The sequence below is a fragment of the Doryrhamphus excisus genome, linkage group LG22, assembly GCF_037039965.1.
Source record: "Doryrhamphus excisus strain RoL-2023G ecotype Guam linkage group LG22, RoL_Dexc_Guam_v1.1, whole genome shotgun sequence".
Classification (NCBI taxonomy): domain Eukaryota; kingdom Metazoa; phylum Chordata; class Actinopteri; order Syngnathiformes; family Syngnathidae; genus Doryrhamphus; species Doryrhamphus excisus.
The window spans coordinates 8,910,448-8,938,327 of record NC_136378.1 but is presented as its reverse complement, the minus strand read 5'-3'; the positions used below and the strand labels follow the sequence as shown (position 1 = coordinate 8,938,327).

At 39.1% G+C, this 27,880-nt stretch overlaps 1 long non-coding RNA gene across 1 annotated transcript in view; it reads right to left on the bottom strand.

The window, feature by feature from the left end:
• Nucleotides 1-3,334: 3,334 nt before the first annotated feature.
• LOC144894631 (uncharacterized) overlaps nucleotides 3,335-27,880 on the bottom strand; it is a 30,784-nt gene continuing 6,238 nt past the window's right edge. The window contains exon 3 of the long non-coding RNA XR_013625281.1: nucleotides 3,335-3,397. This is a non-coding gene — a long non-coding RNA (uncharacterized LOC144894631). The remainder of the gene's footprint in view (nucleotides 3,398-27,880) is intronic.

Below are 27,880 nucleotides of genomic sequence, written 5' to 3'. Positions count from 1 at the left end.
GGGTACACCCTGGACATGTAACAACATAATCGTCTGACTCATGGTGTCATATTACCGACAACAACACTAAATTCATCACACAGCAACTCAACATTATGTAACTATACCCCAGAAATATACAAACGCATACCAATACAAGTTTAAAAAACCCAACATTTATTCATTCATTTTCTACCGCTTATCCTGATGAGGGTCGCAAGGGTGCTGGAGCCTATCCCAGCTGTCTTCGGGCAAGAGGTGGGGTACACCCTAGACATGTAACAACATAATCGTCTGACTCTGTCATATTACCGAGAACAACACTAAATTCATCACACAGCAACTCAACATTATTTATCTATACCCCAGAAATATACAAACGCATACCAATACAAGTTTAAGAGGGTGGAATCGAACCCTGGTCACCTAGTTGTGAGTTCTGCACGCTAACCACTCGTCCGCCGTGCCGCCCCAAAGATATTTATATTCATATTCAAGTCGTATCTTGAGTGAATGCAAAATAGTTTTGGACATCACCACCGTCTCATATTCATACAATCCAGTTATGTGCTATCGCTAACAGCCTCCTGTGGACTCATTTAGCATCTGGCACCACTCGTTGCAAGACTCCATGCGTCTGGCCATGCGGAGCCAGCATTGCAAGTTGTCCACATTTTCACCTCATTTTCAAGCCCATTCACACCAATGCTGTTGATGGCCTGTGATGACATCATCGCCGAGCAACGTCAGCATCTGCTGAGAGCTCCGTTCAAACTCTGTCTCTCCCTTTTTGAAACTCATTTTGGGAATTTCATCATGTGTTTTTTTTTCTTCCGGGGCACTATTATAAAAGCTGTGAAAGGATGATCCCTCATATGCTTGATTTTGTTATTCATATTTCAACCATAGCTGTGAGAGAGTCATTGCATCATCGTACAACATTATTGCAATGATCCTTCCTCAAAACAATACTTAATTAGTCGTATTTGTTGTGATTGTGCTGCTTCTTTCTCTACTCTGGCCTCTTTCAACATATTTTTTTGGCGATTTGCTTGCTAATGATGTGCAGGACTCTTATGCTGAGACTCTGAAACTAAAATGAATGCGCTAAGCCTTTGAAGATTAAAATGAATTCATCTGCAATGAATTGATCATTTTGCTCGGAACACAATAGTTGTTCTTATGTTACTCTTCAGCACGGCTTCATCATGTGTTATAGTCATTATTCCAGAGGTCTGATAAACGCGGTTCTTTTTTTTTCCCCCTTCTCATCCAGAGCTGTAAGTCAAGCAGGGCCTTTATTCACTGACTGACGACAGACTCTGCAGGCTTGTCCCTCTAAGCGGTGATATTGTTGAAGCCGCTCATGGCAGTCTTGGCAGCCATTCACGTCAAAGATATCCTGCACTTCTTAGCAGGTTCATGAATACTGAATGGCAATGGGAGGATCAAACAGAACCAACAAAATGTTCTGAGTGAAGAAGTCATACTTGCCAATCCTCGCCATTTTCCTGGGAGACTCGTGTATTTCACTTATCATCACATTTCTCACTTTTTTAAAAACATTTTTTCTATATGTTCCAACAACGAGGTTGCACCACATGCGTTACGTGACAAGAGGGTGCACCATTTTGATCTAGCATGCACTATGGGAGAGTAAGTGGGAGATGAAGAAGCGGGAGTGTCAGGATAAAATAGTCTAACAGATGGCTAGACTATATTAATCCTAACAGGGAAACGAATGTTACGAAGTATGTGCTAACTTTGTTGGCTGAAGGAACCACATCCCAATCACTTTCACCTGTCATTGTTACAGCTATATAATGGAGAACTGGAAGAATCCAAAGTACCAGCGTACTATAAGCAAAGCCAACTATAGTCGAACGCACTGCCGTGTTGGAGTTTCCTGTGAAATACTGCATGTTCATCTTACTAACATTATACTCATCACACAGCAACTTAACACTCAAAAGGTAACTAAGAAAAATACATTAACAGCAGCTATTTTAACATCTACTCATAAATTTATTAATCCCAGACAAGCAGTTCATTGTAGGATAAGCAACATAGAGTAGACGGATCACGCTGCAATGCTATCTCTGTCCACTAGAGGGAGCCAGAGGATCCCAAGTGACTTAGCTGAGAGGGAGGCTGACGTCATTGCAACACCCCAATGACCGCATTGCTCAGTCGCAATGCCTCATGGTAACACTTAAAATGTCAGGCTGCATGGCGGACAAGTGGTTAGCACGCAGGCTAAGGCTGTGCAGAGTTTGCATGTTCTCCCCGTGCATGCGTGGGTTTTCTCCGGGTACTCCGGTTTCCTCCCACATTCCAAAAACATGCTAGGTTAATTTGCGACTCCAAAAGGTATGAATCTGAGTGTGAATGGTTGTTTGTCTATATGTGCCCTGTGATTGGCTGGCGACCAATCCAGAGTGTACCCCGCCTCTCGCCTGAAGACAGCTGGGATAGGCTCCAGCACCCCTGCGACCCTCATGAGGATAAGCGGTAGAAAATGAATGAATGAATGAATAAATGTTTTTTTTTAACTTGTATTGGTATGCGTTTGTATATTTCTGGGGTATAGTTATATAATGTTGAGTTGCTGTGTGATGAATTTAGTGTTGTTCTCGGTAAAATGACACCATGAGTCAGACGATTATGTTTTTACAATGGTTTGACAATGTTGTTGTGAGTGCACATTTATACAATTACAAAGTATTTATACAATTAGTGGTAGTAGCACAGATTAGCATAGATTAGCACAGGGTTTAATGTTTTTTTTTTATGTGTCAGTTGACTCCCCGCAAAACAGTGCCCCTAGCATTATGTCAGAGAATTGCACATTGTAAACTCAACCCAGATTGAATGTTATATTGGGGCCTAATCTAAGCGTGGGGCCACCCTGATACTTTGAATGGTACTGTTCAAACGTAAACTTTAGTTTAAGCTTCCAGGTGTGACGAGCCAGAAAACCACGGAGAAACAACACATGTGTGGGTACCCACTCTCCCTTCGACCTGTTCATAACCCTTGTTTAGAATCATCAGGTTTGTTTGGGATAAATGAGGCTTGTGACCTTGGCTTTCTGCATGACCAAGCGCTTGCTTCATTTCCTCTTGGTTGAGGCAGACAGAGGCTGGCACTCAGATGGAAAGCCCACTCAACAGAAGGTTTAGTAATTACACACTGGAAACCAATCAGCCTGAGCACCGCTTCTTAATTAGCCCAACAAAACAATAGTGCATGGATTGAAGGACCCCAGAGGTCACACTCACCCCCCTTCAGGTATCCCACCAAGGTGCACTTGAAAGAGCCTCAGTCCTCTTTGGCTCACTCTTCCACAGATGGATCTCAGCATGGTGTCACAAGCTACAGCGGCCAACAAAACACGCTGGATGTGTGAGCGGAGTCGCTGTCGGAAAAGTAGAACAGATGAGCATTTAAGGTCTCTCTTCATGGATGCACTTAGGGGCGACTAAAGGTCAGCTAATCCATTCTAATCAAAGCTACAGCAGCAACACACATGGTGTTCATTAGTAAACAAGAGAAAGAGCTGCTCTACAACAAACAACTTGACCATAATTAGTATGGAGAGGGTATTGCGGTGGACCAAGCCTCTGATGGGGGTCAGAATAAACAAACTTCCATGTGGCTCACAGTCACTTTTTATTCTTATCATTACACGTGTTGTAATTCCAAAAAGGCTTTGTGCATTATTTTTATTTTTATTTTTTTTTACCAGAAAATCTGAAAAATTTCCATCATGTTCAAAAGCAGACATTCTCAGAATTTGGAACACTGGTAGAAAATGCACAGATCCAAAGAAGCTTTAAGAAGGATGAAACTGACACTGTGCTCAAAAAATATAGTTGTTGTTTTTACACTGATTATTCATTCATTTCTACCGCTTTTCCTCACGAGGGTCGCGGGCAGTGCTGGAGCCTATCCCAGCTGTCTTCAGGCGTGAGGCGGGGTACACCCCGGACATGTAACAACATAATCGTCTGACTCATGGTGTCATATTACTGACAAGAACACTAAATTCATCACACAGCTACTCAACATTATGTAACTATACCCCAGAAATATACAAACGCATACCAATACAAGTTTAAAAAACCCAAAATGTATTCATTCATTTTCTACCGCTTATCTTGATGAGGGTCACAGGGGTGCTGGAGCCTATCCCAGCTGTTTTCAGGCGTGAGGCAGGGTACACCCCGGACATGTAACAACATAATCGTCTGACTCATGGTGTCATATTACTGACAACACTAAATTCATCACACAGCAACTCAACATTATGCAGGGCACATATAGACAAACAACCATTCACACTCACATTCATACCTACGGACAATTTGGAGTTGAATTAACCTAGCATGTTTTTGGAATGTGGGAGGAAACCGGAGTACCCGGAGAAAACCCACGCATGCACGGGGAGAACATGCAAACGAGGGCGGAATTGAACCCCGGTCTCCTACCTGTGATGTATGCGCGCTAACCACTAGACTGCCGTGCCGCCTTACACTGATTATTTTCAAAATAATTTTGCTCACTTAAACTCAGTAGACTGCGGTTTAAGAAGGATGAAACTGATGCTGTGCTCAAAGAATAAAAAAATATTTCTGGGTGCGTGCTGGAGCCTATCCCAGCTGTCTTCAGGCGTGAGGCAGGGTACACCTTGTACATGTAACAACATAATCGTCTGACTCATGGTGTCATATTACTGACAACAATACTAAATTCATCACACAGTGACTCAACATTATGTGGGCACATATAGACAAACAACCTTGTTTTTGGAATGTGGGAGGAAACCGGAGTACCCGAAGAAAACTCACGCATGCACGGGGAGAACATGCAAACTCCACACAGAGACGGCCGAGGGTGGAATTGAACCCTCGTCTCCCAGCTGTGAGGTCTGTGCGCTAACCACCAGACTAGCACAAAAATAATTTTGCTCACTTAAATTCAGTAGACTCCGATTTCCTCCCACATTCCAAAAACATGCTAGGTTAATTAGCGACTCCAAATTGTCCATAGGTATGAATGTGAGTGTGAATGGTTGTTTGTCTATATGTGCCCTGTGATTGGCTGGCGACCAGTCCAGGGTGTACCCCGCCTCTCGCCTGAAGACAGCTGGGATAGACTCCAGCAACCCCTGCGACCCTCGTGAGGAAAAGCGGTAGAAAATGAATGAATGAATAAATTAATTACTAAATTAATTAGTTAGAATAAATTAATCACTCATACAAACAGTTTCCTAAACAGACAGTATTGATGCTGATTTTCCTGACCTCTCCTTTTTTAGTTTTTTTTCAACTTTTTAAATCACTATCCCAGGACAATAGTCTTGCAGTCATTCAGCCTATAAAAGTGACAGTAAAAGCACATTTAAAAATATAATATAGGATGATAACCACAGCAGTGAGCGCGACAAAGACTGCAGCTGACATGGTGCCATGGAGTTTTTCTATTATTCTCTTCTATTTAGTTCTAGCTAGAAGGGGCTGGTAAAAGTTTTTTTTTTTTTTGCACATCTATTAATGTCTCTTTCCACAGTGTGCAGTTACATAGTGCATATTTAAAGGTCAGAGTAAATTGGTTCCTCTAATGAAGAAGTTGTGGAGGGGGAAAAGATTTGTTAATAACTTGCATAACGCTGTCAATAATGACTTCTCTCAGTATTGACCAGGGGTCATCTTATAGACAGGTTTACATGTTTCTTAAATGCCAGGTTGTATGGTCTTTGTTTGTATTGATCATAATGTGTTTGTCATAATACCTGCTTGTTAATGTAACTTATAGTGAGCTATGCTTAGTCTATGTGTTGTGTTGCTTTGCTTGCAACTTTTATTTTGGTCAATAAAACCCGCAATAGTCATCTTTCATTTATGTCTGTGAAATTGATTTTACTGAACTGATTTGGGCTTGTGAGCTAAACTAAATAGACCTTTAAAAGACTGTGGGTTACACACACAAACACTAAAAAGGCCAATGCTGACCGCCTCCTCGAGCCGCCGCGTTCTAGTCGGTTATAAATGAATAATAAATTATTTTTTTTTGGTAGATATTGATAACATTTGGTGAGTAAGGCATTTTCAAAACACGTCCTATTTGCCAGCTCATTTGTACGAATACCAAATAAACAAACGTTGTCTGCAAATATACTCCATAAGTTGACTTGAAATTTCTCACACAGATCAATACACTTGAGAAAACACACGCAGTAACGTTAGGTTATTTAGCCGAATCGCCACTAAATTTGGTACACCCATTTGCAGACTGAGAAGCACATGTAAACATCAAGCGGTTCAGTTCGTGAAAACATACTCGTCTGACTCATGGTGTCATATTACTGACAAGAACACTAAATTCATCACACAGCAAGTCAACATTACGTAACTGTACCCCAGAAATATACAAACGCATACCAATACAAGTTTTAAAAACCCAACATTTATTCATTCATTTTCTACCGCTTATCCTGATGAGGGTCACAGGGGTGCTGGAGCCTATCCCAGCTGTCTTCAAGCGTGAGGCGGGGTACACCCTGGACATGTAACAACATAATCGTCTGACTCATGGTGTCATATTACTGACAACAACACTAAATTCATCACACAGCAACTCAACATTATGTAGGGCACATATAGACAAACAACCATTCACACTCACATTCATACCTATGGACAATTTGGAGTCGCCAATTAACCTAGCATGTTTTTGGAATGTGGGAGGAAACCGGAGTACCCGGAGAAAACCCACGCATGCACGGGGAGAACATGCAAACGAGGGTGGATTTGAACCCTGGTCTCCTACCTGTGATGTCTGCGCGCTAACCACTAGACTGCCATGCCGCCTTACACTGATTATTTTCAAAATAATTTTGCTCACTTAAACTCAGTAGACTCCGGTTTCCTCCCACATTCTAAAAACATGCTAGGTTAATTAGCGACTCCAAATTGTCCATAGGTATGAATGTGAGTGTGAATGGTTGTTTGTCTATATGTGCCCTGTGATTGGCTGGCCACCAGTCCAGGGTGTACCCCGCCTCTCGCCTGAAGACAGCTGGGATAGACTCCAGCACCCCCGCGACCCTTGTGAGGAAAAGCGGTAGAAAATTAATGAATCTACCGCTTATCCTGATGAGGGTCACAGAGGTGCTGGAGCCTATCCCAGCTGTCTTCAGGCATGAGGCGGGGTACACCCTGGACATGTAACAACATAATCGTCTGACTCATGGTGTCATATTACTGACAACAACACTAAATTCATCACACAGCAACTCAACATTACGTAGGGCACATATAGACAAACAACCATTCACACTCACATTCATACCTATGGACAATTTGTAGTCGCCAATTAACCTAGCATGTCTAGCAGTTCAGTTTGTGAAAAATGTGAGCCAAAACAAAACATTTCATGTTGAATGTGATTATTATGCTATCCACATGGTAGTCATATTAGAAGGAAGCAAGGCTTGAAAAACATCAGACAAAACAATATGATAATCAATTAATGTGCCTTTTTCTCTGCAGGTTGGCATGGAGATAATTACACTCGCATAGCTTCCCCCGAGGACAAGACGGCGGCACCTCCCCCGTCTTTTCTCCGTCATATTGAGTGCCAAGTTGATATTTCAGTTTCTGCTTTGTGACATTTGGCTGACTGAACAGAGGTGTCGGGGACAGCCATTACCGCGCGAGCAGACAGTGCAGAGGAATAGAGCAGAAGTAACAGACACCGAACGAGGCAAAGGAGGAACAAGAAGGACGCAAGAGAGAGGAAAAAAAAAATCAGTCCTATCCGTCGTTATCACAGCTCCCTGCGGTTTTCCAAATGCCTCTTTTCATATCGAAGAAGAGGCGGAGTATTAACTATGATGGCGGGCCTTTGTTCAGACTCCCACTGGGTGCGTTCAAATCCTGAATGGCCACATAACTAACCAGAGCAGAAGACTTCACCAGCTTTGAACAGCAGACGCTAAGGAATCAAGGGAATGTTGTTAGGGAATAGGGTTATGATAGTGTTTACGCGTTTTTAGGTGGTGCGCCAATATACAGTGAAGTCATTTGTTGTCGATTATACAGCTGAAGCGAAATAAGTGAAACACAGATTGTCATTGCCAGGCAATGTCAAGGAATAATTCATAGAAGGTGTTGATCTCATATAATCTTTGGGAACAGTCATGTCAAGAATCACGTCTTCAATGAAGGTGAAGTAACCAAAAAGTGTATCTGTATAATGCCATTTTTTTTCATATACAGTAAAGTCTCGTTATATCGATATCGGTTAAAACGAATTACTACTTATTACGATACTATTTTCATTTCCCGGCAAATTTCTAGTCTTTTATGATATAATTAGCTCCGTTAGTACGATACACGGTTATTATGATAATCCGGTTACTACGATGCCCTTTTCATCTCCCGCCAGCCAATTTGGTCTGCTTATATCGATACAAAAGCAGCTTAAATCAATCTTTGCTTAAGGATTTCAATACCAAAAAAGAACACGGCGAACGGCTGCTTCCAGTCAACTTTACTTTTCACACTTCCACCACCAGAGTGCAGCACACACAGCGGAAAACACCCGTCCCTCGCGCCTACCCCTCCGGGTGGCAACACCTTCCCTATCGATAGTTCCGGTGTGAATTATGTCCCGGTAACCGGTAATCACTACAGTGTAAGTTTATTTTTATTTACTGTAGTACAAAATGTAGTATTGTAGTACAAAAGCATGCTAGATACGCAATCCATGAACTCAAGGAGAAAATTACATGCCATATCAAAGATCCGCCCACTTTTAATGCAGTTCGGCGCAGGATCGGATATATGGATAGTCCGGTTATATCGGTATTTTTTCCGACTCCCGAGAATATCGATATAACGAGACTTTACTGTAATAACATTGTTTTTCGTTTGTTTTTGGTGAGCATTGCGCTTTCATTGTGGAAACATTTATCAAAACAAACGAGTGTTCCGTTTGCACGTCAATCTTGGTAGACATGATCCCGTACCAGCTCGATATACGATCTTATTATGGGTTACCAACTTCAGAGCTACTGGATCTGCATTGAAACTAAAATCAACCGACCGACCTCGTACCACCAGAACTGATTTAATTTTTAAAACATAATGAAACAGAATAAAAAATTAAAAAAAAAACATTTTTTTGTTTCTTTACTTTATTTGACTTTTATTTAACCTACAAATGTGTCAGATCATTTATATGCATTTTACATTGTCCTCTGCATGTAAACGTATAAAATTGGGTTTTGTATTAACATTTTTGGTTTTCTGGAATGGATTAATTGGATTCATATTAGTTCTAATGGGAAAAATGTATCAGGTTAGTGTCCATTTCAGTAACTGTCATAATGCTAATTATGCTAATTAAATGCATTCAGACCAAAGGATGTTTGTGTGATTTCACGACAATTGTCTTCAAGAGGTTGAGAATGTGAAAATATTTGAATAAAGGTTTTATCGTGCAGAGAGTTTGACTACGGAATAGAAGAATTCTTGGAAAAAAAATTCCTGGATCTGTATAATTTGAAAATAAGGGAAATAGTTTTGGGTCAAAGGTGAGCTGGAGGCTAAAACCAAGAACAACCATTCCCACTCCCAGCCACCCCCATAGATAATTTCAGCATGAGTGTTTTGGGTCTATTAAGGGGGAAAACATGCAAAGTTGACATTCAAACCCACAATGTTGTGCCAGATGTGGTATAACCACATGCTGCCCTTCAAATTACAAAAGAAGTAAATGCTGGGTTGCCACTTAGTATGAAGACAAAAAGCGTGTTGAGTGGATGATGAATGTTTTTGATTCAGCACAGCCAAAGAAGAGTTTGATGTATTAATCCACTAAAGCCAACATGTGTAAGACTCGCTTTTACTGTGTCATACGTGATCTCTACAAGGGCGTGGAATTGTGCACATGTACTTTAGGCTACACACGTCTTATATTAACTGGATGTACAGCATGTTAGTGCTCAGTGTGAGGATGTAAAAAACGTGAGGCACATAAAATATGAGCTAAATAAGCAAAACCGGTTGAAACTTTAATGAAATCTTCACATAAGATATGTGGTAGACTATGAAGTGGGCCAAGCAGACATACTGACTGACTCATGGGCGCTTGTGTAATGTATACTCCGGGGGTTATGTGAGCACACTTCATGTCTATTCCAGGATTTATATCAGTAGTAAGAGGAGAATGTGAGCCCACTCGGAGAAACTCTTCATCAGGCTGGCGAAAGACAGTTGCAACCACAAACAGGGCGGACACAAAGATAACAAAAGTCAAAAGCGGAAAGTCAAACAAGTGTAAAAATAAGTTAACCACTGTATAGTAAAGCTACAACAGTAGCACTATACAGTAATAACTTCAAATAACACTTTTGTGCTTACTTCATCAGCGTGTACTGCAATCAATTCTCAGCATACAGATCCGTGGGTATATTCATGGGTAGACACATATATATAGCAAATACTTAGCACTAACATTAGCATGTTAGCATTACTAGCATGTCAATATTCGTATAGTAGCATTTTTAGCCATTTTTATAGCCACTTATGAACATTTCGCACTATCATGCTAGGTGTTAGCATGTTAACATTAGCACGCTATCATGCTAGGTGTTAGCATGTTAGCATTGCTAGCCTGCTAACATGAGCATACTAGCATTTTTTTCAGGAATAAACTTAAGCAGACACTTAGCACTATCATGCTAGGTGTTAGCATGCTAACATTCGCAGGCTATCATGCTAGGCGTTAGCATGTTAGCATTGCTAGCCTGCTAACATGAGCATACTAGCATTTTTTTCAGGAATAAACTTAAGCAGACACTTAGCGCTATCATGCTATGTGTTGGCATGCTAACATGCCAATTTTAGCATGCTAACATAAGTATACGAACATTTTTAGCATTTTCAGATGTATGCCCTTGTACACTTACACACATGTTATTAGGCTAATGTTAGCATGTTAGCATTCTTTGAGTCATTCAAACCCTTCCATTGTATGGACGGGTTTGCTCGGCATAAGTTTGCGCTCTCCGGGTGCTTATGAACACTTCGCACTATCATGCTAGGTGTTAGCATGCTAACATTAGCACAATATCATGCTAGGTGTTAGCATGTTAGCATTGGTAGCCTGCTAACAAGAGCATACTAGCATTTTTTTCAGGAATAAACTTAAGCAGACACTTAGCGCTATCATGCTATGTGTTAGCATGCTAACATGCCAATTTTAGCATGCTAACATAATTATACTAGTATTTTTAGCATTTTCAGATGTAGGCCCTTGTACACTTAACTCATGTTATTAGGCTAATAGCATGTTAGCATTCTTCTAATGGCGATTTGTGTATGTCATTTTCTCTGTCGGAATAAGTTATATTTCTGGTTCTATGGTTATATTACATTGTTTCCCCCATCGCCAGTATACTCTTCTGTGGTGGCCTTCTTTGAAAAAAAAAAGAGAAAAAAGCAATTATGATGATCTACCTTGCTGCTAGCTAGTTAAAACTGTAATTAGATCTTAGTGGTTTTATAATAAAATCATGATTAAATTTCGGTCTCCGTTTAAAAAGCACATTGTTTTTTCACCACTCTTTTCATATAAAAAGTGAAAAAGTGCCAGACAGAATTCTCCTACTGCTTTCTAAATGTTAGGAAAAGCTTATTCCCTTGTGTCCTCCACTCTCAACCTTGACCTATGCTTCACCCATCTCATCCATCTCTGCTGGCTCCTCCTTTGGCCAAGAGGCACTCATATAGTTTTTTTTTTTTACTTCCCCCCCGGCTCTCCCACTTACACTTTGCAAACTGAGGATCACAATGAAGGACAAGGTGCTAACATTTCCATATAGTTTAACTACCAAGGGCTGGGGAGTACAGTATAAGCCCTGGGGTTAAATCTGTATATGACAACATGTTAACCTTCTCTTAAGTCCGGGGTGATGAAGGTGAGGGCTGCTGGGATGGACAGGTTGGTACTTCTTCTAGCTCATATTATAGATCAGGGCTGGGCGAACTTTATGACTCGTGGGCCACATTGTATGAAAGAGTTTGGGGAGATTTTCCTTTATAAAGCATTGCTTGTTCGGATCAGCCATTTCAGCTAAATGGCCATTCCAGAACGTACTTGTTCCTCTGCATGAATGCTTTAGTAGAATTTGAGCAGTGTTTAGGATCGTTGTCTTGTTGAAGTATCCATCCCCGGCGAAACAACCTTAACGATTAAAGTGGAACCTCTGTCTGTACTTTTTTACTACACCATGTCGACAAACAACCAGCATACTCAAGCTGCCGGTATCAATTCCAACAATACCTATAAAACGCCTCTACGTTTGGGTGAGTAGTTTTACTTTATTTTTGTTTAGTTTACTAAACTAAACAGTACTTTTTCCTCTGCATGAATGCCTTAGTAGAATTTGAGCAGTGTTTAGGATCGATCGACAGTATCGCTCAGCAATTTAGGTGTCGGCAGCGTTTGGGTGAGTAGTTTTACTTTATTTTAGTTTAGTTTAGTTTACTAAACTTAGTACTTGTTCGTCTGCATGAATGCCTTAGTAGAATTTGAGCAGTGTTTAGGATCGATCGACTGTATCCCTCAGCAATTTAAGTGTCGGCGGAGTTTGGCTGAGTAATTTTACTTTATTTTAGTTTAGTTAATACAACACTAGAATGAAAATGACCATAGAAGCTTACTCACAAACTGTGCATTTTTACTACACCATGTCGACAAACAACCAGCATACTCAAGGCGTGTTGTTATACTGCCGGTATCAATTCCAACAATACCTATAAAACGCCTCTAGGTGACAGTATCGTTCAGCAATTTAGGTGTCGGCTGCGTTCGGGTGAGTAGTTTTACTTTATTTTAGTTTAGTTTACTAAACTAAACTTAGTACTTGTTCCTCTGCATGAATGCCTTAGTAGAATTTGAGCAGTGTTTAGGATCGATTGACAGTATCGCTCAGCAATTTAGGTGTCGGCAGCGTTTGGGTGAGTAGTTTTACTTTATTTTAGTTTAGTTTAGTTTACTAAACTTAGTACTTGTTCGTCTGCATGAATGCCTTAGTAGAATTTGAGCAGTGTTTAGGATCGATCGACTGTATCCCTCAGCAATTTAAGTGTCGGCGGAGTTTGGCTGAGTAATTTTACTTTATTTTAGTTTAGTTAATACTACACTAGCATGAAAATGACCGTAGAAGCTTACTCACAAACTGTGCATTTTTACTACACCATGTCGACAAACAACCAGCATACTCAATGCGTGTTGTTATGCTGCCAGTATCAATTCCAATAATACCTATAAAACGCCTCTAGGTGACAGTATTGCTCAGCAATTTAGGTGTCAGCTGCGTTTGGGTGAGTAGTTTTACTTTATTTTAGTTTAGTTTACTAAACTAAACTTAGTACTTGTTCCTCTGCATGAATGCCTTAGTAGAATTTGAGCAGTGTTTAGGATCGATCGACAGTATCGCTCAGCAATTTAGGTGTCGGCAGCGTTTGGGTGAGTAATTTTACTTTATTTTAGTTTAGTTTAGTTTACTAAACTTAGTACTTGTTCGTCTGCATGAATGCCTTAGTAGAATTTGAGCAGTGTTTAGGATCGATCGACAGTATCGCTCAGCAATTTAAGTGTCGGCGGCGTTTGGCTGAGTAATTTTACTTTATTTTAGTTTAGTTAATACTACACTAGCATGAAAATGACCATAGAAGCTTACTCACAAACTGTGCATTTTTACTACACCATGTCGACAAACAACCAGCATACTCAAGGCGTGTTGTTATGCTGCCGGTATCAATTCCAAAAATACCTATAAAATGCCTCTAGGTGAAAGTATCGCTCGGGTGAGTAGTTTTACTTTATTTTAGTTTACTAAACTAAACTTAGTACTTGTTCCTCTGCATGAATGCCTTAGTAGAATTTGAGCAGTGTTTAGGATCGATCGACAGTATCGCTCAGCAATTTAAGTGTCGGCGGAGTTTGGGTGAGTAATTTTACTTTATTTTAGTTCAGTTAATACTACACTAGCATGAAAATGACCGTAGAAGCTTACTCACAAACTGTGCATTTTTACTACACCATGTCGACAAACAACCAGCATACTCAATGCGTGTTGTTATGCTGCCGGTATCAATTCCAAAAATACCTATAAAACGGCTCTAGGTGACAGTATCGCTCAGCAATTTAGGTGTCGGTGGCGTTTGCGTGAGTAGTTTTACTTTATTTTATTTTAGTTTACTAAACTAAACTTAGTACTTGTTCCTCTGCATGAATGCCTTAGTAAAATTTAAGCAGTGTTTAGGATCGATCGACAGTATCAGTCAGCAATTTAAGTGTCGGCGGCGTTTGGCTGAGTAATTTTACTTTATTTTAGTTTAGTTTACTAAACTAAACTTAGTTTACTAAGTAAACTTAGTTTACTAAGTGAGGCCGAGAGGCGTTTTATAGGTATTGTTGGAATGGATACCGGCAGCATAACAACACGTCTTGACTAAACTAAACTAAAGTAAAATAAAGTAAAATTACTCACCCAAACGCCGCCGACACTTCAATTGCTGAGCGATACTGTCGATCGATTCTAAACACTCCTCAAATTCTACTAAGGCATTCATGCAGAGGGAGAAGTACTAAGTTTACTTTAGTAAACTAAACTAAAATAAAGTAAAAGTACTCACTACGCTGGTTGTTTGTCGACATGGTGTAGTAAAAATGCACAGTTTGTGAGTAAGCTTTTATGGTCATTTTCATGCTAGTCATTAATGATTGTGTTTTCGTTCCAAGCCATTCATGCTAGCATCAATAAGATTATATTTTTGTCATCATGTTGTCATCTTATATTTGGGTGTACTGTTTTATATATATACACAAGAGGCAGAGCTTTTCTTCCCGTCACTCACACATTAAAAAAATGCTATAGGTACACAACACTGGTACACTTCTATGGTGGGTGGAATCACAAAAAAGAGGGGTCAGCCACCTTTCACATCTGGAAATTTGGAATTTCTTAAACCGTCTTTGCTGCTTTTGGATCAGCATTGGCAATAAAAAGTGTTGTTAGACATTGATTTGTTCCAGTTAACTAGAATCGATGCTGTGAATACACAGAATAAACCAGCTGGAGCCACAGCAAATAATAAAAGTGCTGCATTGGAGTCTGGAACCGCGTGTTGCAGACCCCTGCTTTGAATGCCGTTTTGTTTGAGTTTTTAACGCTAAATTGTACCACATTAAGGTTCAACTTTCCGCGCTCGTTTACATAAAGCAGTTGGAATAAGGCGTCTGTGTACGTCTATAAGACCTATAAAATGTCATTCTCAACCCCACCTTCAGGATCACACCTTCTTATCTCATCATAGTTGATGCCTTAAAGGGAGCGATCACACCAATCTGAAGTGTTAGCATGGCAGTAGTTAGGAAGCAGGTGCAAAAAAAATCTTTTCGTAATTACGGTTATTTATAGTATTTGTTTTGTTTTGTTGGTCTCGGTTGCTGCAAATAATGAGAAATAAACCCTGGACTAAAAAAAAAAAAAGCAGAAATATATAAATATCACGCCTGCTGATGTTAAATGTGACATGAGTGCAGACTGAAACATCACTGATTTCCAATCCAATTACATTAACCAACCATAGAAAATCCATACTGAAGCTTGATGAACAATCTTTGGTGGGAAATTACCAAGTTGCGTGATTATAATTAAAGTTGGTTGTGGTTGTCACCATGTGTCAAATGAAATAATCTTGTCGGAATAACCTTATGACCGCCATCGTGATGGGTTGATTTTATTTTTCTGAATAGGCTCAGTGTGGAGAGTCCAAGGAAGATCACACAAGTGCTATTTTACTGACTTCAAAAGTACAAAAGACAGTGAAGGTCACACACACGTTGCTTATTGAAAGCAGACTGTCATGACTCAACGCCATTTGTGACTTCACAAGCACCCCCCTCGCTTTCTGTTGCACATTTAATTCACAAGGTCACAGAGGTCAGTGGGAAAAGTGTTGGCTCAGAAAAGACAACAGAGAGCAGAGTGTTGCTGCTCTCTGCTGACGGCCGCACGGCACTTGCCAGATGTTTTGCTATTTTATTTTTTGAGTACGGTGATGCCTTCATGTGTAGCACCCGCACCTCATGTTATGATGGACATTAGAGCCGGTTTAGATTTTGGGTTATGATCACAGGTTGTCTTGGCTTCTGCGCTATCTTTGGAGAAGTAATCCCTCCAGAGATGTAAGTGCAGCCTTCTTATGATAAGATCTTTATCCCCCCCCAGTTAATAGGAGTCTGATTGCTGACCATCGCAGAGACCCGTGGAGGTGTCTGCCCTCCTTATGACTATAATAAATTTAAAGATCTAATTTCACATATTGCATTGTTTTAACAGCAATATGTCAATATGGAAGCATAATGTTTGTTATCTCAGATTATAGACTGATCAGAGGAAAGTGTGTTGTGCTATCGCCATCTAGCGGTAGCCAATGAAACTACAGAGATTTTTTTTTTAGTAGTGGATACATTAATATAATATAACATCTGTATTTCTAAAAACTTTTTTATTTCTATTACACAGTGAAAATGTTTAATATTCCCTGTAATTTTTAAGGCTTATTATATTGGAATTGAAATACATCATGCACAAAGTAAATATTAATTTCCCGCAAATTAATGTAAAAAGATCATAATTTAAAAAAATCAAATTTAGATTATATTTCTATGGGTTCTACGGTACAAAGAGCGTATCAAGTCTTGTCCACCAGAATGAGACTAGATGAGATTTTAACATTAATTTTAAGAAAAATACATTTTTATATGTATTTAAATACATATTTTCTGCTCTATTAATTTGTATTTCTAAAAACTTTTTTTTCTATTACACATAACATTAATTTTAAGAAAAATACAATGAAAAAATAGGATTTTTTTTTTTCAACTGACTTTTTTGAAACACTGCAGGTGTATTTTTGTTTATTTTCCCACAAATTGTTGCTCAAAAATATTATTTTTAACATTTTTGAGACCAAATTAACTACTGTTATGATAATACACTGTATTATAATAATAATCATAAGACAGCTCACTCCTTTTCTCGTATGTATTCATTCTATGTATGAGGTGTGTTATAAAACGGAACTGAAAGTTGGTGCTGCAATGATGGACAATAGTTAAAGCCCTTAATGTGTGCTTCCAATAATGCCTTGCACAATGCCACTTCCTTATTACTGTATTATCACTATGTATGCATTATCATTATTATTGTTATCGTTGGGCTTTAAGATGCATCAGTGATTGGCAGCTACAGTGATTGTCATGCATTATTATTATTATTATTTCACCTCCTGTGCCTAATTTTAAAAAGTCATAAAAAAAACAAAAAAATTGAGCTTCCCAAAAACTGCTGTATTTTTGTAATATTTGTTTTTACACATTAAATGAGTCAATTTGTTGACTGAAAATATATATGAAATATACTTAGGGATGTCTGATATTGGCTTTTTTTTGCTGAAAACTGATACGCTGATATTGTCCAACTCTCAATTTCCGATACCGGTATCGATATATCTCCTGTGATGGAATGAACATGTATATATATATATATATGTTGTACATATGACTATGTACAACATGACTACAATATATATTGTATATGTTGTATACAGAATTCTTTAAATTGTGGTATTCATGATTGGGAAAAAAATCCTATACCTGCCCTTTAAATTATTGTTATTTATTCTAAATTATTTAAATTATTTGTACAAATTACCGTTTACGCTTTACATTGTTGTTCATATTTGATGTAATCTATTTATTCTCCACATTATTATTTATTATTATTATTATTATTATTTATTTATTATTTATTATTTATTATTTATTATTTATTATTTATTATTTATTATTTATTATTTATTATTTATTATTTATTATTTATTATTTATTATTTATTATTTATTATTTATTATTTATTATTTATTATTTATTTATTATTACACGGGGACCAGGCAACGACATTTCGTTGGTGATTTCACTGCTGTGTTATTGTGCAATGACAATAAAGAAAGTCTATGTCTATTCCTATACTGATAATTATCGGAACCGATAATTACCGGACATCTCTAATCATCCATAATCATTGTATTTCTGTGCATTGCAGAAAAAATAGCAAATAGCAAAAATAATGACATAATGTTGCTGAAATAAAAGCTGAAAATTGTACAACAACACAAAACTTTGTGTATATACAGTATTGTATACAGTATATGTATACAGTACTGTATACATATACAGTAAAGTCTCGTTATATCGATATCGGTTATAATGAATTACTACTTATTACGATACTATTTTCATTTCCCGGCAAATTTCTAGTCTTTTATGATATAATTAGTTCCGTTAGTACGATACCCGGTTATTATGATAATCCGGTTACTACGATGCCCTTTTCATCTCCCGCCAGCCAATTTGGTCTGCTTATATCGATACAAAAGCAGCTTAAATCAATCTTTGCTTAAGGATTTCAATACCAAAAAAGAACACGGCGAACGGCTGCTTCCAGTCAACTTTATTTTTCACACTTCCACCACCAGAGCGCAGCACACACACCGATTCCCGCACTTCCTGGTTCACAGGTCATGCTCAACCCGCCCCATATAGCTGGCCAAACACATGCCTGTATAGAATCTATACACATGAGAGAAACCATGAACGCAGTTGGTTCTTCTGTTGCAGGCATGTGTTTGGCATTGTTCTATACTATAGAACAATGTCGACTGCATTATTGCCCACTTTTAATGCAGTTCGGCGCAGGATCGGATATATGGATAGTCCGGTTATATCGATATTTTTTCCAACTCCCGAGAATATTGATATAACGAGACTTTACTGTATATAAAAACATTCCTTTTGGTACATAATATAAAATATCAGAGTACCCTCACCAATTAGCTTTCACTACCAAACAAAACTTATATAAGATATGTTTTTGTTGTGTGTTAATGCATGCTACTACCCTTATAGCAAAAGATGTAATATGGATATATTTAGTTTCCACTTAAGAGCGTCACAAATGTACACATGTTGTTGCAAACAAAGGCCTAAGCATCCATTACACATTGTCAAGCAGTAATCCACCAGTGACAGCTCTCTCAGCGTCCCTGCATGGTGCTGAAGTATCTGAGAGCCTTTCTTCTCTCTTTTGATGGACTGCGTCCTTACAGCCATATCTGCCATATGGCGTTGCTTGCCGCCACGAGAAAGAAGCTCAGTGTGACATGAAGGACAACTCACACATACAACACGGCTCATCTATGTAAACCTTCCATTGTCTTGACATTAATTAGGAATTTTGAAAGATGGAGCCGCTAATGAGCGAGGAATATTGCAAAATGGAGTACATAAAGAAGGATTTCTCATTTGCAGAGGGAATCAGGTGTTATTTGATAGATATTTGACTTATTTTGAACATGAGATCCAATACAGGAGCTGAAGCAAAACATACCCGTACAAAATATAATAATACCCAGCAGCACACTGATTATTTCCTCCGCTTGGATTTACATAAAGTATATAGATAATGATGCACCAATGTAAGGTATAATCACAATAACATAGCTTTTCAATGGGATTAGTGTTGATAGATTAGAAGAATTTATAGCAAATATTACTTATTATGATAGAAATTTGTTTTTATGGCAGATTTTGTGAGAAATAAATAATTTGTCTCTTTTACCTGCCTCATATACACCCAGAAGTGATTATTTCACACTATAATCAGCTAAACATACATGATATGGTGTGTCTCTATACTTTTGTCCATATAGTTCAATAATTGAATCAATAATTGAATCAAACTTCTTCCAAGAAAGCAATATTGTTTTATGCCACTTACATAAACTGCCATTATTCTCAGTGTATTTCCATTTCAAAAGGAAATGGGGGTCAAACGTATAGACAGGTAAAATGTATATGAGCCACGTGTCACTGAGGTGACACCTGTGATCAGTGGTGCAGGTCAAGGGTTCGAACAACGGCTTTGTTTTTTTCCACGTCACCCAAATGGAACCACTAACTACCGTCAACCGCCCCGAGGGCCCCGACTACTTCCTGCATTACAAGCACCGTCCTCCAAGTAAACACTGCTACTTCCTAAACCGCCTAAACGTTACTTACATTATACTGTCCCACTGTATAAGCGCTGTTCCTTTAATTAGCCGGCACCCGGATAACAGGGTCTTAATGAAGCGTTACTGCGACTAAAATATGAGTTCGCTTGGAGCAAATTAATGAGGCCGCTAATTGTGCTAATTTGCGTGTGAAACCCCGGCATTTAAGATGTGTCTGTGGCCACCAAAAAGGCACCTCCGTAGCTTGGGGTACGAGTGTGTGTGTGTGTGTGTGTGTGTGTGTGTGTGAGGCTAATTACAGCCCACACAGATGCCCACTCTGTTCTTTTTCCTTTGTCTGCTTAACACTTTGCCTTTGTCAAGAAGCAATACATTTTATTCATTTAAATGTTTTACTTGGGCGGCACGGTGGATGAGTGGTTAGCGCGCAGACCTCACAGCTAGGAGACCAGGGTTCAATTCCACCCTCGGCCATCTCTGTGTGGAGTTTGCATGTTCTCCGCGTGCATGCGTGGGTTTTCCTCCCACATTCCAAAAACATGCTAGGTTAATTGGCGACTCACGTATGAATGTGAGTGTGAATGGTTGTTTGTCTGTATGTGCCCTGTGATTGGCTGGCCACCAGTCCAGGGTGTACCCCGCCTCTCGCCTGAAGACAGCTGGTATAGGCTCCAGCACCCCTGCGACCCTCGTGAGGATAAGCGGTAGAAAATGAATGAATAAATGTTGGGGTTTTTTAAACTTGTATTGGTATGCTGTGTGATGAATTTAGTGTTGTTCTCGGTAAGATGACACCATGAGTCAGACGATTATGTTGTTATAAATAATGACCGCCTGCGAGGTTAATTGACGACTCCAAATTGTCCATAGGTATGAATGTGAGTGTGAATGGTTGTTTGTCTATATGTGCCCTGTGATTGGCTGGCCACCAGTCCAGGGTGTACCCCGCCTCTCGCTTGAAGACAGCTGGGATAGGCTCCAGCACCCCCCGCAACCCTTGTGAGGAAAAAGCAGTAGAAAATGAATGAATGAATGAACTCCCAAGAAGGGCGGCACGGCGGTAGAACAATAGAGCTGCAACAATTAATCGAATTGATGATTAACTGCTTGTACAATTAATTTACAACTTTTTTTAGTACCGGATTAATCATTTTTTTATTTAAAAATGCTTTGACTTCTGAAAACACTGATGGTGCTTCATATTGATTACGTCCTTCTTGGGCCTACCCGATTAATCAAAACTACAAGCTTTAGATTAATCGACTAAGAAAGCTGTAGCAGTAGTGAGAAGGTGTATTATTACTTTTTGTATGTTTTGGCACAGTTATATAGTATTATATAATATATAGTATTGGCACAGCGGAGAAGCGGTTAGCGCGCGGACCTCACAGCTAGGAGACCAGGGTTCAATTCCATCCTCGGCTATCTCTGTATGGAGTTTGCATGTTCTCCCCGTGTATGCGTGGGTTTTCTCCGGGTACTCCGGTTTCCTCCCACATTCCAAAAACATGCTAGGTTAATTGGCGAAAATTGTCCATAGGTATGAATGTGAGTGTGAATGGTTGTTTGTCTATATGTGCCCTGTGATTGGCTGGTGACCAGTCTAGGGTGGACCCCGCCTCTCGCCTAAAGACAGCTGGGATAGACTCCAGCACACCTGCGACCCTCATGAGGATAAGCAGTGTAGAAAATGGATGAATGGATGGATGAAATCTAAAGTCTATATTCTTCACAATTATGAGTTTGAAATTTGTGTGGGGGGGTGGCGCTAATGGCTGTCACTCCCTCTTATTATCTAATATAGTAGACATGATAAGGAAAATGACAAGGTTTGAAACTGAGTGGGGAAGAAGGACAAAGTAAGAATAAAAAATATACCACTTCCACATGGAATGGGAGGATAGCCATGTTTCACTCTGCATTTATTGCTGACTCCATGCAGTCTAAGTTAAGTAAGTAATGTCTCATCAATGCATCATTACCGGAACATTACATATAACTTGTATTTCAATACTTTTAGATTACACCACAATCTACCAGGATTCCGTAACAGTTTCTCTCCCCAAGCACATGTTTCTGGAAAGCCCAATATTAGCACCACTTAATTAATGCCTCAATGCATAACTATGTGATATCTCGTCTCTCTTCAGAGCTGCCAAACCAACCTCACAGTTGTTGCTCATCTTGCTGTTATCAGTTCATTTGCAATCACGCAGCAAAGAACATGTTTTGTTGGAACACATGAAGGTGTATGATGTGTAGAAAACGGTCGGGACAGTTGCCAAATTAGAGCTGAAATTGTCCGGTGTATCGTTCTGACAAACATTTTTTCCCTATTCCTTCATTTTAAATTCACATATGCACAAATGACATATGGATACTTAATACTATGGAAACAAAAATCCGTTGATTGTTAATATCACTGGTATGGATTGCAGAAAGCCTTCGCTCTCTTTTTGGCACAAGCAAAAGCTGTGTCGGTGTCAGCAACATCTAAAGAACACAAGTCGCTCTCCTCCTGTGCAATAACAAAGAGGCTTTGCTCACTGAAAGGGAGCATTGCCCTGATGTTGCACTACTACTGTAGGTCTCCATAGCTCCTGACTACCGTTGGAAAAGAATCTTTAATAATTAGCACTGTATATTATAATACCTAAATCCCTAAATTAACACTTGAGCCACACAAAATGGATACAGAACATATGAAAATATAATCATCAAAACACTAAATACAATAATTAAACAATACTGAAGAAAAAGCGGGATCAAAAAAAGCTCTACGCTGCTTAGTTGTCACTGTTACTTTCATAGGAGATCCTTTAGCATGCTCAAGGATACCGTAGCGCAGGGGTCTCAAACATTTGACGCCCCCGCCTTGATATGAAAGTTTAATGTTAGTGCGGCCCGCGCAAGTTTGATATGGATGCTGTATGGTATCATGTACCCAGAAAAAATTATTATGTTTGATTAATGTTCATGTTAAAGGTTAAATAACTGTTAATAGTTATCCTCCCTATCCATGTGGAAGTGGTAAGTTTTTGATATGGATGCTGTATGGTATCATGTACCCAGAAAAAATTATTACGTTTGATTAATGTTCATGTTAAAGGTTAAATAACTGTTATTAGTTATCCTCCCTATCCGTGTGGAAGTGGTAAGTTTTTGATATGGATGCTGTATGGTATCATGTACCCAGAAAAAATTATTACGTTTGATTAATGTTAATGTTAAAGGTTAAATAACTGTTAATAGTTATCCTACCTATCCGTGTGGAAGTGGTAAGTTTTTGATATGGATGCTGTATGGTATCATGTACCCAGAAAAAATTATTATGTTTGATTAATGTTCATGTTAAAGGTTAAATAACTGTTAATAGTTATCCTCCCTATCCGTGTGGAAGTGGTAAGTTTTTGATATGGATGCTGTATGGTATCATGTACCCAGAAAAAATTATTACGTTTGATTAATGTTCATGTTAAAGGTTAAATAACTGTTATTAGTTATCCTCCCTATCCGTGTGGAAGTGGTAAGTTTTTGATATGGATGCTGTATGGTATCATGTACCCAGAAAAAATTATTACGTTTGATTAATGTTCATGTTAAAGGTTAAATAACTGTTAATAGTTATCCTCCCTATCCGTGTGGAAGTGGTAAGTTTTTTATATGGATGCTGTATGGTATCATGTACCCAGAAAAAATTATTACGTTTGATTAATGTTCATGTTAAAGGTTAAATAACTGTTATTAGTTATCCTCCCTATCCGTGTGGAAGTGGTAAGTTTTTGATATGGATGCTGTATGGTATCATGTACCCAGAAAAAATTATTACGTTTGATTAATGTTCATGTTAAAGGTTAAATAACTGTTAATAGTTATCCTCCCTATCCGTGTGGAAGTGGTAAGTTTTTGATATGGATGCTGTATGGTATCATGTACCCAGAAAAAATTATTACGTTTGATTAATGTTCATGTTAAAGGTTAAATAACTGTTAATAGTTATCCTCCCTATCCGTGTGGAAGTGGTAAGTTTTTGATATGGATGCTGTATGGTATCATGTACTCGGAAAAAATTATTACATTTGATTAATGTTCATGTTAAATGTTAAATAACTTAATAGTTATCCTCCCTATCCGTGTGGAAGTGGTAAGTTTTTGATATGGATGCTGTATGGTATCATGTACTCGGAAAAAATTATTACATTTGATTAATGTTCATGTTAAATGTTAAATAACTTAATAGTTATCCTCCCTATCCGTGTGGAAGTGGTAAGTTTTTGATATGGATGCTGTATGGTATCATGTACCCAGAAAAAATTATTATGTTTGATTAATGTTCATGTTAAAGGTTAAATAACTGTTAATAGTTATCCTCCCTATCTGTGTGGAAGTGGTAAGTTTTTGGCTATTTAAGTTTAAAGGAAATAACTTGAAGGCTACCGTTTAGGTCGCTAGCTCTCTAGTTTGCGAGTTAGCATGTGTCTCAAGACCGTGCAGTTGCGCAATATGTTGTAAATAAAAAGAGTATAAATGCGACTATAGTCGTGTTTTGTCATGTCTACAGGGCTCTAATAATGCTTTGTTCATTTTAATCTGAAAAAAATAATTTGTCCACCAACTATATGTGGTTTCTTAAGTTTTTATTATTTGCCGTTTTATTATTATTATTATTACATGTATTTATTTATTACTGATTGATTGATTTTCTGTATGGAGATAGTCCTTGTTAGCTGTTAAAAACTTCCTGTCTTCGGTCTACAAATTTGGAGTGTGTCCGTGTCAAAGGTCATTGGTGTCGGACCTGGTTCACAATCTGATTAATAAGTAGGTAAGTAATGTATGAATATAGAGTTGTGTAACAATACGTGTTGGACAAACATGCCTCACTTGTTAATAAAACATTTATTCAAATCTTGCAACAAGTTGAGGTAGACTCCTCCATTGAGGAAGCTTTACTGCATGTCCCGCCCCTCCTTGTCTCATTATACACGGTGCAGGTCCACTGAGAGATGCCAGCAACAGTCTCAATGACTGTCCCCTCCCTGCCTGGTGCCTGCTGGGAGGCATCAGTGTCTCTCCTGCAGGGGGTCACAAGGCGTTGACCTTCGAAATGTTCCTTACACCTCCCCTGCTCAGCCCCGCACCAGATGGGAAGTGAGGCTGCATTTTTTTCAAAAGGCAGTGCGCAGGGTTGCAGGCTGTTGCTCTGCCAGTGGGGCTGAAGGAATGAAATATTCATGCAGCCCAAAAACTGAATGGACACCCCAGGATGGAGCGTGCCGATTTATTCAACTAAGACCAGGCCTCATTAAACTGCTGGCGGCGAGGCAGGTCACAGTGATTTTCTTTGCTTGTGCTCGGTCATGCTTGCCACGCAAACAGCAAAAAAAGAAAAGAGAGATGCTTAATTTGTTAAAGTCTGCATCGTTGATTCGTTTCTAAATGTGTGTGCCGGTGCTGAGGAGGTTGCTCTCCTCTAATTGATGACCTAATGAGGCATTAGCTGTTGTGTCACAGCGCAAGGCATCGGCGTGGAAGCGGAGTAGTCGCTGCGAGTGGCATATGGGAGATGTGGACGATTCGGCTTCTGACCGAGGTGTGAGTCCTGTGTGAGGTGCCAGGGGACAGCAGATGATAGGCACACGAGCCTCGGCATTGAATATGTTGCCTCAATTATCTGGGCTTTGTTTATTTATCAGAAGCTGAAAGGCACTCAGTGGAGCAAAGACTTCCATTGTGGCTCATCTGATTTGTTGTTGGATGTAAGATGTTGAGACAGTAACATTTGTGATTGTGTAGTGGGGGCGGGGGGGGGAAGTCCATTCTGACTCCAAGAACAAAAATATTGGAAAAAAATAACTTCCGCGTGGGTTTTCTCCGGGTACTCCGGTTTCCTCCCACATTCCAAAAACATGCTAGGTTAATTGGTGACTCCAAATTGTCCATAGGTTTAGGTTTTTATTCTTATCATTACACATGTTGTAATTCCAAAAAGGCTTTGTGCATTATTATTGTTATTATTTTTTTAACCAGAAAATCTGCAATATTTCCATAATGTTCAAAAGCAGATATTCTCAGAATTTGAAACACTGATGGCACCCAGCCGCAGACACCCTATTTACGGTAGAAAATGCACAGATCCAAAGAAGCTTTAAGAAGGATGAAACAGGTGGTAAAAAAATATAGTTGTTGTTTTTACACTGATTATTCATTCATTTCTGGGTGGGTGCTGGAGCCTATCCCAGCTGTCTTCAGGCGTGAGGCGGGGTACACCCTGTACATGTAACAACATAATCGTCTGACTCATGACTCACTAAATTCATCACACAGCAACTCAACATTATGTAGGGCACATATACACAAACAACCATTCACACTCACATTCATACCTATGGACAATTTGGAGTCGCTAATTAACCTAGCATGTTTTTGGAATGTGGGAGGAAACCGGAGTACCTGGAGAAAACCCACGCATGCACGGGGAGAACATGCAAACTCCACACAGAGACGGCCGAGAGTGGAATTGAACCCTGGTCTCCTAGCTGTGAAGTCTGCGCGCTAACCACCAGACTAGCGCAAAAATAATTTAGCTCACTTAAATTCAGTAGACTCCGGTTTCCTCCCATATTCCAAAAACATGCTAGGTTAATTAGCGACTCCAAATTGTCCATAAGTATGAATGTGAGTGTGAATGGTTGTTTGTCTATATGTGCCCTGTGATTGGCTGGCGACCAGTCCAGGGTGTACCCCGCCTCTCGCCCAAAGACAGCTGGGATAGGCTCCAGCACCCCCCGGAAAAGCGGTAGAAAATTAATGAATGAAAAATAACATCCTACCGCTAGCTTGAAGTCAGAATTCTCACCCGTTTTTGGATCAACATTTGCAATAAAAGTAACTTGTAATTATTAGATCCAGCTCCAGAACACTGCCTTCAATATGCCTCATACACTTATTAAACACATTTAAAGTATAAAATGTATAAGTACTCACCACTAGTGAATGATAATATAAGATGCTCGTCAAAATGTTCATATGATTTTTGTTTGTTTATCAATATTTGAGATACTCGCTGGTTGATGGATCATGACGGGACCAAACCATTTTTGATTCATTGAGGACAACGGAAAAGTAGATTAACTTCCTTTGCATTCTGGGGTAGGGGTTAGCACAGTTTCCACTGGACATATATCCAGATTTGCACCAAAATATAATGAGTTCTTGCTTGGTACAAAAGGTGGATGAAAATAATTGTTTATTCTTTGCATAATTCTGCTACATAAACATCAACAACTACTACACTGCATCTCAACGTTGCGCATTTTAAGTAGAAAAATCATAGATACAAATATGATGCTATGGCTTTTTAAACGATTCATAAATGGCTTTGAGAAGACAACTTATCAGTTACCTTGGCTCTGCCATAGACAGGTGTGTCTCTCGGCCCTTGCCTTCCACCTGGTCCTTTTATTATTCTTCTGCAAATAGTGTTTACAATTTGTTTGAGAACAAACTCACCTTAGCCCACTAAGGTCAATTAACAAGTCCATGAGAAATGAATCCGAATCCGCTTTCCACGAACTACCATAACATACGTATGCAAAAAAATATATATTGCGAAATGTTGCAGTATATACTATGTGTAGTTGTTTAAAGGGAGTGATCAGTCATCTTCTGTCTAAGCTCTTAAATGATTAATACCCATGCCAAGCTTCTGTGAAGTTAATAATAAGGTCATGATTGAGTTA